Here is a 15499-nt window from a genome sequence, read left to right as displayed (position 1 = left end):
ATATTCCTTTGCAATTATACTGACACCTTCAACTTGTCAAATGTTGCTATTGATTTTTCCATTGTCCATTAATCCCCCATTATTCAGATCAATGACCTTGAGACAGTGGCTTCACCACCAGCAGAATTTTATATTTGGCACCCAGCCACCTCTCCTATCAGTTTCCCTTTCCCAGTCATATTACTGTCTCCAGTCCCTTAGGCTTTGATTCATTCTGTCTATTTTTGTTCTAAATTTCAAGTTACTTCATCCCTTATTAAACTGTTAGTGGAAATTAAATGTTAAGTAATAATGGTTTAAGTGACATCTCTTCCTAGGTTTATTTATATTTTTAAAAAGGCTTTTGAAAAAAAAAAGAAAAAATTCTCCCTGTCCTAGAGGGAATGAATAAATGAAGACTGGGGATGCCAACTCTGAGGTTTACCAATCTCTGAGCTAGGATCTTTCTAAATCTTTGAAGTTGGAACTTAGATCAAGGATTTTCTTATTAACTTCAGTCACAGGAACATTCCATTTATTAATATCCATTTCTTTTTATGACATAAATCCCCTTTACCATTTAAACATCTTCACATGCTTTATGACCCAGATTTGTCCTTTGTAATAAGCACATAATCCTTGTAGGACAAACTTTTAGCAGTCTCTTAGCTTGTAGGTTTATACATTTGTTTGCAATAGGCTATGTCACTCCTCAGGAAGGATGTTTGCAAATTCACTGGGGAGAATTTAAGAAATGGAACTATCAAAGACATCTGGCTAAGTTGAGGATCTATGAGGCCAGCTGTATATCATAAGTAGCAGATGGAACAGATATGCCCTAGGAAAGTGGAACATCGATTCCCTTGGTTTATCACGTGATGACAAATTAAACAGAATGCATTTCACCTAGTTGTGCATTTAAAAGTATCATCATTAGTTTTCTCAAAAACCAATAAGTATAAACCCCCCAAAGTATAGTATTGGGTGGGATAGCCTAATACAAATGTGACAAAATTAAATAATCTCACTGAGGAAGAACATGAAATATACATTTGTCTATGTTGATATACAATTGCATATACATATACCCACACATGCACATATATGTATATATATATTATACTTTTTTATATTTACTTACATTATTTATATATTGCATCATAGCACTTGATGTACAGGGTTATAAGGACCAATGATGATTAAAATGAAGTTAAATTGACTATAGAAATATAGTATGGTATGGTACAAAGAGCTCAGGATTTGGAGTCAGAGGACCTTCAGCCAAATTCTTCTTCCATTATTTACTAACTGTGTGACTTTGGATGGATGAGTCACCTAATCCTAAACCATCTCAGTTTTTTCATCTTTAAAATGAAGTTGAACTAGATGATCTCTATGATTCTAGCCCTAAAACTATGATTCTAAACCTAGTTATTTTTCTCTTCAGGAGAATAGGGAATGATGAACTTTAGGAAAGTCAATCAGACATTCAGTCAATAAGCATTTATAAAGTGCCTAATATGTGCCAAGCATTGTGCTAAGTGCTGGATACCACATTGGGATTTATATGGATTATCCCACTTTAGACCTCTTTTATATATTTCCAAGACTGCATAGGAGAGTTGTAGGTCAATGCCTGAGATAGTAAAGGATGTGTAAAAGCTGAATTATAGGAGTATGTTAGGATTCTACCACATTACAGAGCCAGAATTTTCTAAAAGTTAGTTTCACCATGTAGGGAAAACATATTGTTGTATCATTGACAATTTTTCTAGACCCCCATCTGGACTTTTCTTTTGGGGGTTTTCCTAACAAAGATACTAGAGGGCAGCTAGGTGGCATAATGGATAAAGCACTAGCCCTGGATTCAGGAGGACTTGAGTTCAAGTCCAGCCTCAGACACTTGACACTTACTAGCTGTGTGACTCTGGGCAAGTCACTTAACCCTCATTGCCCCCCTGCCCCCCCCCAAAAGATACTGGAGTGGTTTTCCACTTTCTTCTCCAGTTCTTTCTACTGATGAGGAACTGAGGTAAACAGGGTTATGTGACTTGCCCAGGGTCACACATCTAGTAATTGTCTGAGGCTGGATTTGAACTCAGGAAGAGAAGTCTTCCTGCTTCCAGGCTCTATACACTGTGATATTTATCTGTCCCTCATAAAGATGAATACTTGTGTAACTTAGTTTTGGATTGGAAAATTAATAAAATATAACATCAGAAGATTTTGAGCCATAAGAGATTTTAGAGGTTTTCTAACCTAAATTCCTTTTTTTTTTTAATAGAAAGGGAAAGTGAGAACCAGAAAGGTTAGGTGACTTAGTTAAAGCCACACATCCTACAGCAAAATGATGAAGTAAGTGAAATTTGCTCAGCTTCTAGCACTATGTTAGACAGATGGGAGCCCAGTAGCTCTGGTCCTCATAGGCTTTTTGGAAGCACCTCAGTGCCTGCCTTAAGGTCCTTTTCCTTCAGGTTTTTTCTTTTCCTTTCTTTTCTTTTTTGGTGTTAACACTTTTATTTTCCTAGACTTTAGGGCTTATACATATAAAAATGGATGGGTTAGAATGCAATTCATTTTTTTAAGTAAATAAAAGAAAGATAGTCCCTCTTCCTTCAGTTTTGAGAAGTGCTGGTCTAATCTTAGCAGTCTTCCAGGCTGATTTCTGGTGGCACTCTGCATTTCTTGAGGTAGTCCCAAATTCACCATTTACCTGTGTGACTTAGGCAAGTTCCTTCACCTTTGTTCCTCAGTTTCTGCATATGTAAAAAGAGGAGGTTAGGCTGTGTAATGATTGGAATAACGCCACCTGCTGGAGATTTACTGTAGAAGAGTTTAACCCATGAAGCGAAGGTCTTTGAGGGCAAGACCAGGAGTCTTTTCTTTGGCGTGAGGAAGTGACGCAGGTAGTGGGAGGAGGAAGGAAGAGACTGGCGCTCAGTCTCGCTCTCTTTCCTCTGGACTCTGGTGGAGAAGGGAGCTAGAAATGTGCTCTCCCTTTAATAGATAGGAATCTAGGCCTTTCTCTCTCTTTACCAAATTCTTATTCTCCTTAATAAATGCTTAAAAGTCTAACTCTTGCTAAAGCTTATCATTTATTGGCAACCACTCATTAGATATTTTAGACAGACAAGCTAGAATTTTAGCCCTTAACAGCTGAATGATCTCTTTGGTGCCTGCTAGATGCAAATCTATGAATCTATGGCCCAATTATATGATTTGATGTTCATCATTGTTTAGAAAAGACTGATGAAGCTGTGTAGGGAGCCAGATGTGAAATCCATAGGCAGTCTGTACTGCTATGTACAATGACTGCTAATAATGAATCCCATAAAGTAGTCCCATGTATTTGAAGTTATAATTATTATTAGTATAGTATATTTTATTAGAAACCTGCTTTTCGCCAATGATGCCTCACTTGCCTGTCACTCAGAGCGTGAATTGCAGACTTTGATGGATCGCTTCTCCCAAGCTTGCACAGACTTTGGCCTAACCATTAATCATAAAAAGACGAAAGTCATGTGTCAGAGTGCTATGTTGCCTCTATTGATACACATCAGTTGCTACCAGTTGGATGTCGTAAGCCAATTCTCGTATCTTGGCTCTATTGTCAGTGACAATTTGTCACTTGATTCTGAGATCAATCAGAGGATTGAGAAAGCTACTTCAAACATGTCTAAGCTTGCCAAGCTTGTCTGGGCAAACAGTAAACTGATGAGACGAACCAAATTTGCCATCTATAGAGCATGCGTCCTGAGTACCTTACTGTATGGCAGCAAAACATGGACTACATACATTAGACAAGAGAAGAAGCTTAACAGCTTCCACATGCGCTGCCTTCAGCGCATCCTTGGCATATCTTGGTCAGATAGGATCACCAACACAGAAGTGCTCCAACACGCGCAACTTCCAAGCATCTACCCTCTACTGAAACAAAGATGGCTGCACTGGCTCAGTCATGTGCACCACATACAAGACGGGTGCATTCCTAAAGACCTACTCTATGGTGAGTTAGCCCCAGGCCAAAGACCTGCTGGACACCCCCAGCATCACTACAGAGATGTATGCAAGGGAGACCTCAGGGCTCTGGGAATAGACATCGGCAGCTGGGAGGAGATGGCCAAGGACCAGGCCCGATGGAGTTCAGTACTCAGGAGCAGCTTGTGCACAGCTGAGATGGGCCTCCGAGCTCTGGAAGAAGAAAAACGAATGAGATGCAGGAACGAACGGGCAACAGAGAGCGTAGTTTCCCGATGTCCTCATTGCAGCAGGAGCTAAAGCTCCCGTATGGGACTGCACAGCCACACTGTGGCCTGTGGCTCTTCAAGGTGCTGATTCATGGTCGTCTGCGACTGGCTGAAGCCTACTACTGCCTACTATTTTATAAATTACATTATGGAAATATATTATATTATATATGCTATATGTAACTACATTATCATATAGTTAGCTATTCAAAGTCTTAATTATGTAAAATATGGTCATTAGTTCTAGCCTAATGGAAATATGTAGTTCAAACAATCACTTTTACAGGATTCATTTTTTTTCCATCCATCAGGACCTTGCTGCATTTCATAGTTTAGAGAGGTCTGGATGCTATCACTGCTATGTAATCCCTCACTTTAGTCCAAATTTAATGCATTGTTGGTTTTTCTTTTAATATCTTGTGTCAAAGGTCTTCATTTAATTTTCTTAATTCCTGTCCATCGGTCCATCATTTGGAAATAAAGACATCACCATCTTGATGTCATCGGTACTCTTCGAGAATGAACAAAGAACAACACTACAACCAATAACCTAGCTTTTAATTACAGGTGTTGCCTCAGACAAACTGAGATCTGGGAAAGACCCCTCATCTTAAAAAGACCAATGTCTTTCCACTGCTTCAGGGCCATCTTCAGTCATCCTGACCTATCTTGCCACTGGACTCAGATAACTCTGGAGGAGAGAGTGAGGCTAATGACTTTGCACATCCCTGCCTCACTTAAATCCAATTCACATGCAATTCAAGACATCACACTGCTAACATCATTGGTATTCTTTGAGAACAAAGGATGAAAAACAGCAATCATGTTGTAAGAAATGATGAAGGGGATGCTTTTAGAAAAAAAAAAAAAACTGGGGAAACTTCCATGAGAAGTGAACAGAACTAGGAGTACACTGAACATAGGTAAAAGCACTGTCACAATGATCAACTGTGAGAGGCTTTGTAACTGACCAATACGAAGATTCATCAAAATTTGAAAGAATTCACAATGAAACTATCTACCTCCAGAGAGAGGTCTGATGAACTCTGACCCTATATTGAAACATTTTCTTTCACTTTTTTTTTTGCTTTTTTTCACAACATGGCTAATGTGAAATTATTTTGCATGACTTCATATGGAAAATGGTTATATTTCTTGCCTCCTCAATGGGTGGGGCATAGGCTGGAAGGAGGGAGAAAATTTAGAACTGAAAATAAAACTTTAGAAATAAAAAAGTATCGGGGCAGCTAGGTGGCTCAGTGGATAGGGCACCAGCCCTGGAGTCAGGAGTACCTGAGTTCAAATACGGCCTCAGACACTTAATACTTGCTAGCTGTGTGACTCTGGGCAAGTCACTTACCCCCAACTGCCTCACAAAAAAAAAGAAATAAAAAGTATCAAAATCATGAACTTCCAAAAAATGAATGGAGAGATATACGGTAGCCATAAATAAGATGAAGCATATTAATAAAGATGAATAATGCACAATAAAAAACATAAGCAGTATCATCAGAGATGTCTAACTAAAATAAAAGAAGTAAATACAGAGATTGAGGGATAGACAATGGCTAGTTCTTCTGAGAGAAACATAACATTACCTGGGGATAAGAACATTGAGACCTAGAGAGGAAATAAGCCAGCACATTAGGTGGATCCAGAAACCAAACTCAGCATTAATAATTATTTCACAACTAATATTTGATAGGCACTGTAGATACTTGACCAAAGGACAAAAAACAGTTTCTTTACAAAATGAGTTTAAATTATGTACACATCTAAGCAAATATCACATAAACTGAGGATAGAGACAGAAAGACGAGAGAGAGAGAACTAAAAATTGACAAGATGAGGAAAGTTTTCATATAGCCTGTGATAATGTGATAAGGCAGGAAGGAAGTTAATTCTAAGAAAGAGAAGAAAGCAGGGAATATACTTCAGGCATGAAAGCACCTTCTTTCTAGACTCAAAAACAGAAGATGAAATATGAAGTTCTAGGAACCAGTAGTATTCCACTTTGCCAGGAAATTAAACTCTGTGAAAATGAATGTCAGTCAATAAGCACTTATTAACCATTAATACACTGTGCTAAGTTCCATTGATAGAAAGTAAGAGGGAAAGGAAAAAAAAAAACAAAATATTGTCTTTGTGCTCAACGAGAGCCTATTCTGATGGTAAGACAACCTGCAAGTAATTCAATTTAATAAACATTATCTGCAAGGAAGTGCTATGTATGTACAAGATAAACAATGTGAATGGAAGGTAATCTTGGAAAAGAAACGAGCAGTGAGAGTGAGGCCTCTGCAGAAGGTGAGATGTGAGCTGAGTCTTGAAGAAAACCAAGGAGACCAGGAGGTGGAGGTGAGGAAGAACGTTATAGGCATAGGAGAAAGGCAGAGAAAAGGCCTTATGTTGTAAATAACAGCAAAAAAGACCAGTAAGATTCAATCATATAGTACATGGAGGGGATTTTCATTCTGCATTCTGCCCCTCTATAAAGAGGTGGGTAACATAAAAATAAATTATCAGTAGTCCTCAGGAATCCTGGTTGGTCATGATGTTGACCAAAGTTCATCACAATAGTAAACTATCTTTTTGTTAAAAATACCTGAGGTCTATCAGCTCATCAAATGTCCATTTTCTTTTTCATTCAGGATTATACTCAACTTTGCTGGATAAGTTATTCTTGGATGCATCCCTTAGCACCTTTGCTCTTTGAAATATAATATTCTAAGATGTACGCTCTTTTAGTGTAGAAGCTGCTAGGTCTTGTGAAATCGTGATTATTTCCCCACAGTAGTTATTTTTTTTTCTTGTTGGTTGGAATATTTTCTCTTTAACCTGGGAATTTGGAAACTTGGTTATCATATTTCTGTAAGTTTTCTCCCCAGGATCTCTTTCAGGTGGTGATCGGTGGATTCTTTCAGTTATTTTTCTAATGAGATGTTTCAGATTATTTTCTATTTTTTCTACTTTTATTGTATCTTAGTGTCTTATAACATTACTTGCCTCCACTTACTTGATTCTAGTTTTCGAGGAGTTATTTTCCTACTTAAGATTCTGTATCTCTTTTTCCAATTGGTTGACTATCTTTATATAATTTTCTTGAATTGTTTTTATTTTTTTTTCTAATTTTTCTTCATTCTCTATTTTATTTTTTATTCCTTTTTAGGATTTCCTAAGAACTCTTTTGGGGCTTGTGACCATTTGTTGTTACTCTTTAGGGAAGAAGTGGCTTTTTTTTTAAACCTCACTATCTTCTGAATATGCTCCCAGGTCTTCTTTTATACCAAAGTAGCTATCAATGGTTCTTTTTCCTTTGCTTACTCATTTTTTTTGTCTTATTTTATTTTTGTAGCAGCTTAATACTACTATCATCAAGTTTTAAACCTGAGTTGTGGGTAATATTGCCTTAGGACTAGGAAGGTGAGGTAAATAGATAAGGAGGGACTTTTAGAGGGGAGGGAAAAATAAGAAATAAGAGAGTAAGGGAAGAAAAAAAGGTAACAGGGATAGGGTAAAAAAAGGTTGAGAAGGAAAATAGTGACTAAAAATAAGATGGAGAGAAATTCAAAAATACCAATTATAATTTTGAATGTGAATGGAAAATAAATTGGGGAATAGTTGAACAAGTTGTGATGTATGATTTAATGGAATAATATTGTGCTATAAGAAGTGATGAACTCAATGATTTTATAACAACATGGAAAGACTTGCACAAAATAATGAAGAGCAAAATGAGCAGGATGAAGAACAGTAACAGCAATCATTGTTTTAAGAATGACTTCAAGTGAATAAATTATTTTGTCTATTATAAATAGTCAATTAACTATAAAGTACATATGAAGAAAACACTATCAGCATTCATTCAGAGAAAGAGCTGATAAATAAAAGTATGTATAGAATAATTTTACACACACACACACACACTCTCTCTCACACACACATACCTATTTGTGTCTAATGGTAGTTATATTGGGGGAGTGGGAATGGAAGAAAAATAAAGAAATTGGCATGATCATTTTGTTGTATATTTCAAAGTAATAGCAAGTTGTGCATAGTAGATTTGCACTTTCATGTACAACCATCTTTTTATTGTACTATGGTATAGAAATACATTTTTCTCATAAATTCAGCAGAAAAAAATTTAAATAGTATTCTATAATATTTATCCCTCATAGCTTGTTCATCCATTCCCCATTTTATGGGAACTCAGATTTTCCTTCTTTGCCATCTCAAAAAGAGCTATAAATATTCTGTACATACTTAGAATTTGTTTTGCTTTGGACTAATCCGTCCATTAATCTACCCTCCCTCCTTTTTTCCTTTTTTTCCTCTTTTCCCTCCTATTTCCTTATTAATTGGAATGTACTTTTATGTAAACTGAGTATTTGTATATTTTTCCTTCTTTTGAACACTTCAGATAAGAGTGGGGATTCCTGACGCCAGACCCAGCACTCTTATCCACTCTGGCCCCTAGCTGTCCAGGAATAACATGTGGGTACTACTATTGAATCTGGAACACAGGCCTGACCCTGGTGAACCAGTGCTGAGTAGACCATCGAGACAGAGCAGGCATCCAAGTTCAGGTGGGTACATGGTATGAAAAACACAATACTAGACATGTTTCTGGGGACCTGGGGCTGGGCCTGGAGTTGGGAGGCCTGAGTTCAAATATAGCCTCAGATGCTTAATAGCTATGTGACCCTGAACAAGTCATGAAACCCTTTTTGTCTCAGTTTCTTCATCTGTAAAATAAAATGACAGGAAGAAATGGCAACTTACTCTAGTATCTTTGCCAAGAGAACCCCAAATGGGGTCGCAAAGAGTTGGAAATGACTAACTAATATGACGACAACAACAATAGAAAATTAGGAAACAGAGATAAATGTATGTATGTATATAATCTATATGTATACATACACACACAAGATCTTGGTCCCCAAAAAGAGATATGAGAATATACTTTGTTCTCTTTGCAGAGGTAAAGGACTATGGGTGTGGAATACTACATGTACTGTATTGGTTGGTTTATCTAATATTCTCTCTCTCATAAATGATGGTGGTTCTCTGGGTGGTAGAGAGGGAGGAATCCATTTGAAAATGACAATATAATTACTGATATTTTTTAAAATTGTTGAATAAATGGCTCATAGAGACTTTTCAGTAATGACATGGCACCTGGCACACAGTAGATGCTTAATCAATGTTCATTGATTGTTTCATTGATTGGTGGAGGCCTCTATTAATATGCAAATAACATTTCTAAGGATAAAATCTTAAACCTAGCTAACATCTAAATGGATGATTAGTTGGAAACTAAATGAGAGCAGATGTGACATAGAGCAAGCCATGTAAACATTCTGTGACTCAGTTTCCTTATCTGTAAAGGGTAATAATCCTCACAGGATTTTTGTGAGGAGAGTAGTACTATTAAAATGTGAGTGGTGATAATGATAATGATTGTGTCTTCCTCATCCTCCTCCTCATCATCATTAGGGATGGGACACAGGAAAAGCTTCTTGCAACAGAATCTCTAAGAAGGGTCACTAAAAGTGGCAGTGAGAGGAAAAGTTGCCAATGTCATCTGTTTCCTTAGAATTTTTCTGCAGGCCAGCTCTAGGTAAAGGATAAGCTGAAACCCCATTCAGTCTGTTTGGTAGCCATCAGTAAAAGGGATGTACATGCTCCCAAGTTTAGGGTGTGTCCCACAAAATTCTAGGCAAGCGTGCTTTCTGCTTTTCCCATGTTCAGCTGCTTGCCAAAAGCCCTGCAGAGTTTACTGCTATATTATACCCTAGGGTAAGGCATCATTCCATTTCACATGCAAATTTAAGTTTTGCCTAACTTGCTTTATTCCTTGCTTCTTTGGAAAGATAGTTTTTAGTCATATCTAAATAGAATCAATGAATTAACAAGCATTTATTATGCACCTACTATATAGCTGACAGTTGGCTATTTGGGATGCACAAACAAAAGTGAGATAGCCAGGTGGGTGACATTCTACTTGAGAAATATAATACATTCACAGATAAGTAAATTTGGGATACTTGAAAAATAATTCTCCATATTGCAGTGATTTATTTTATATATTCTACTTATTTGCAGGGAAGGCCTTTTTAAGTTGTACTATAGGTATTAATTTTACATATTCTTATATTTATGCAGATTGATCACCTATGCTACAAATACTTTTTTATTATGTCCTATTTTATCTTGAACAGAAGGAAATGAACAGATTTTGAAGGAGAAATAAAACATAGTTACAACTCATTTTTAGGTCTACATTTACTTTCAGGGAAGGTGTTGTGGAAAGATCATTCCACTTGAGGTTGGAAGACATGGACTTGTTGTAGATCATAGCTGTCTCTAAACCTTAATAAATACTTTCATGCTTTAGCAAGAAAATTTCATCAGAAGGTGACAAAGCTTTTTGTGTAGTACCTCTCCAACTTAGATGGATAGATTCTTAGACAATAGTTTGTTTGCAGGCCACATTCAAAGTCTTTCTGATTTCACTGGGCCTGTCAGAACTGGGGTTTCCAATCATGTTACCTTCGAGAATCTGTGGTCATTTTCATGTGCAACAAGATGTCAGAGTTGTTCTATGATGGAGGTGCCTCCTTACCTTGAAAAACTTGTCTCCTTGTACCTTTTTTCACTAGCTAATGCTAGTTCTCTTCTCAGTAGCCAAACAATCTAATTCCTGTTTCCCATAACAAACCTTTGGCTACTTAGTCATTAATCACCATGATTTTATTTAAAGTCATCTTCCAAGGAAAGAATGAACTTTTCATGGCACATCATGGTTTAAGTAAGATTCCTCCATGGATTTCTCAGATAGTAGACTTCATGTCCCTGTGGATGGAGCATGTTTTTAATATACTAATATTTGGTCTCATGAAAAAACTTAAGCCATGTGAATACAACATGTAAAGCTCAAATATCAAACTGTTGTTAGACATTTTAAAGTCACATTTTTCTTTCATAGGCAGGAAAGTATTTTGGATGACTAACTGTGGTTCTTGTCTCTGGGCATCAACCACCTTTATTCATTGTCTAAGCCAATCTCCTTGAAGAAATTTAATTAGCTTTGAGGTCCCACTTACTGTGGCAAGTGAGTGGCTAACATTTGTTTTTCCAGCACTCTGTAGGGAGTTGTAATGTCTCATTTAATAGTTTCCTAATGGCTGAGATGTCCTCCCTGAATCCCAGTGACTCGGTTCCAGTTTGGCTCGTACTTTGAAAATGGAGCTTTAAAAATCACTTCCCAAAGAAGCATATTAACTTAACAACTATTTCAATGGAAGTGGCATAGTAAAGATTGCCTGAGGCTTACTGTTTCTATCTGTCTGGGTCCTTTGAGTGTATAACCTGTTCAATCAGGAAAGTTCACCTGCCCAAATGACTGAGGTATGATTTTTCTTTTAATTGAAACCAGGAGACACCTTTGAAATGACTGAACTAAGGGCTACGGAATAATAATGTGTGATTGTGAGGCCTGACTTAGTCCTGGCCAAAGACTGGGAAAAGTCAGAGTCACCCTGTTCCTCTGCTTACTGGGCCCTGTCAAACACTGACTGAAAGCAGGAAGTATGCATGGTGATGGCTCTGGGTCAGATTGAGTTGGGCCAGAGCTGAACAACATCAGAAAAAGAATTTGGGACTTTCAAGTTTCAACTGGTAAATTCAGTCCTAAGTTTCCTTTCCTGACACCTGGCAGAACAGGAGTTCTCTCTAGATGTGTTAAAATGACAATGTACTATATGGTGTGCTTTGACTTTGGCAAATTAGAATAACAGAAACCTCTTGAATGTGACATCTCTCCTTGAATACTAGATTACAGTGACATCATAGCTTTGGGAAGCTCTATGAATCACATGGGACAGACTCAACAAATCAGAGGTAGAGATTCTTTTCCCCCATAATGAAATCCAGATTGAATATGAAACTGAAGGAAACAGTCCTTGACATGCACCAAAAGAAAATTTATTTTAACAAATGTTTCTGACACCTATTTGTGAAAGCTCAGAATGTTTTGCCTGCTTCCTTGATATTTCTTAATGTATAGTACATTGTAAATAAGGTTGTGCCTTTTGTGGAGAAAAACAAAAAGGAGGAACCACCTCGTATTTATGATAAGCAAGATATCTCTATCATTATGCAAATGCATTCATATTAGGCATCTTTTCAGTGCAGAAATTAAATAAAAGGAAGCTAGAGAATGGCTCCCTATTACTCCAAGGATCAAATATACAATGATCTATATGGTTTTTTAAGTTCTTTGTAATCTGGTTTCTTCCTACCTTTTGTTTTCTCATGTTTTACTTTCCTCAAATACACATATCCACACATGTATGTATAGTTCATTTCATGTTGTCTCCCCCATCAGGCTGTGAACTCCTTGAAAGCAAGGACTATTTTTTAAAATTTTGTATCTCTAGCACCTTAGCATAGAGCCTAGTACAATTTATTGTTTTTTAGTTGTTTCAGTCATGTTTGACTTCACGACCCCATTTGGGGTTTTGTTGGCATGAGGTGGTTTGCAATTTCCTATAGCACTGATTAGAGTTCTAAAATCTTTCAAGGTTATTCTTCTCTATAATTCTATCACTATATTGGTTGTTTCCCAAGGACTGCTCACTTTGGGTTATATCTGTCCAAATAGGTCTTCCTAGAACCTCTGAAAATGTCCATTTCATAATTTCCTATGGCATAATAACATGCCATTACATTTATATTCCATAATTTGTTTACCTATTCACTAAAAGAAGGATAACATGTTAGTTTCCAATTGCTTTAGCTACCATGAAAAGAGATCTTACATTGAACAAATAATCTCTTTACATAAGTTAATAAAATTGATATAAAGATGCACAGACTATCTAGGATATTTTGACTACAACTTTTGGTCAAACCTGATATCTCTTGCTTATTTAGGAGCATCTAGGTGGCACAATGAAAGACCAGAGTTCAAATCTGGCTTCCATTGCTTAATAGCTGTGTGATCCTGGGCAAGTCACTTAACCCTATTTGTCTCAGTTTCCTCTTTTGTAAAATGAGCTAGAGAAGAAAATAGCAAACCATTCTTAAGTATCTCTGCCAAGAAAATCCCCAAATGGGGTCACAAAGAATCAGACACAACTAAACAACAATTTGCTTATATACAAAAAAAAAACATTACTTTAACTAATGATTCCAAGTTCCTATTCATTATATTATCATTGCAGATCGATCAAAGTTTTTCTTTTTTTTTTTTTTTACCAAATGTTGGAGTCATTTTATAGCAACAGAACAAAATGGAAAAAGAAAGAATGGCTACCCAAGTCCAAGGGCAGTTAAGTGAAGGTCATATGGGCCTAAAAATTGAGGATAAATTCCTAAAGTAATTCAGGTCTGTTTGTTTGTTTAAGACATAAGAAGTATAGCAAGTACCAAAAAAAAAAAAAAAAACCCTCATTAAAAAAAGTGCTTACCATTAGTTAGGCATATTGAAATAACATCCTCAGTTTTTGTCTCTTTGGTTTGAGTGGACACATTACATAGATGTAACAAACAGTAATAAGAATGATTAAAGTAAAAGAAAATAAATGCTAGGATAAAATCCTGGAAGCTTTTAGCCTAAAAAAAAAGGGATGGTATGGTTTAAGGATAATCCAACATTTAACTTTCTTCTACAAACCTATTTTGTTTTAGTTTCAAAGGCAACAAAGTAAAAAATGAAACAGTCCCTGCCCCCAAGTAGTTTACAATAAGAAGAGTATATGTTACATATAAGTCAAAGACATATGCCAATAAATACATATAAGATAAATCCAAGGCATTTTGTGGGCAAGAACTAACTTCTGAGGGCATCAAGAAAGGCTTCATGTGGGAGTTGACCTTTAAACTGATGTTTAAAGGAAAGTAGGGATTATAGAATATAGAGATGATGAGTAAGTGCTGCCCAGGCTTAAGGGAATATAACAGAGCCAACATGATTTATTACTTTAGTACTCTTCCACATCTTATCTCAGCACTTTAGAGATAGAAGTTGGGCATCTTTGGAAGATGGAGTAGAGATTTGAGTCAGGGGGACCAATTAGGAGACTTTTTAAATGGCATAAGTGATCAGAGTACGATGGTAGCCATAGGTATGAAGAAAAGATAGTTACTACAAATGCTTTGGACATAGAATTGACAAGATTTGGAAACTGATTGCATATATGGGGTGAGGAAGAATGAGATGGAGAAGCTATCTCTGGGATTTTGAACCTGGATAACAGGATTATTGTACCCTCTAGATAAAAGCACATTATTAGAAACCTCAATGATATGAAAACATTTGGAAAAGTTAAAGATGTTATAGCAATATAAGGCATTATTATATAATTTTTATTTTAAGGGCAACACAATATGATCTTCAGTTAATAATGTTATAAGGAGTGTGGGAAGCAGCTATTACAATTCTACATAAATGGGCAACAAAGAAAATGCTCAATCATCTCTGTCTCTGTTTCACTGTCATCTGTGGTGGGGGAGAGTAGTTGCAAGGGTTCAATGGGATGAATCTTTGAAAGAAGGCTGAGGTACCCCTGAAGTGTCCAGGAAGTCTTTCATTGATACTATTAACTGGAGCCCCCATTCTGGTTTGTCCCCCCCGCATTGTGATTTGCATACCATTTCATTTAACCAACTAACATCAATTAACCTTTACAAAAGGCTATTTATCTGGCAGAAAATATATCAAAACACTTCTATCCAAGTCTTAAGGGGCATGCCTTTCCCTATACCAACTTGGTCCCTAGAAAGAGTTGGCTCATACTTAAAGCAATATCTACACATCATTGGCCCCTTCAAGTTCACTCCAAAATGTAGCATAGCAATTGGATACATTTTCATCTCCCCTATGTTTGGACTGGGTCTTTCAAGTTAATCCACAGGGACTTGATACTAGACTGGTCGGCAATAAAACTTGGCATGTATTCTCTTCCCAGACGTCTGTTGGCTCAGCATTTCAATCTTTCAAATTTCACAAGGTTGTAGCCTTCTCCAATTCCCTTTTTTTAAAGTGCAAAAAATAGAAACCACAAAAACAGTAGCAAAATCAGGGCTATGGAACCTTGGCTTCATGTGGGAGCCCTAGTGGGGAGATCAATATCTAAGGCTTCTCTTCTCACCAAGTGCTTAGACCTTGCTTTTTCCTTGGAACATTCCAGGTGGCTCATTTTGTTAGGTCAGTACTTTTCTAATGCACTCTAGTTCCAGCCATGCAGTCAATTAGCAGCCTTTTTCTT

Source organism: Dromiciops gliroides, chromosome 3 (assembly GCF_019393635.1).
Source record: "Dromiciops gliroides isolate mDroGli1 chromosome 3, mDroGli1.pri, whole genome shotgun sequence".
Classification (NCBI taxonomy): Eukaryota; Metazoa; Chordata; class Mammalia; order Microbiotheria; family Microbiotheriidae; genus Dromiciops; species Dromiciops gliroides.
This window is presented reverse-complemented; position numbering follows the sequence as displayed.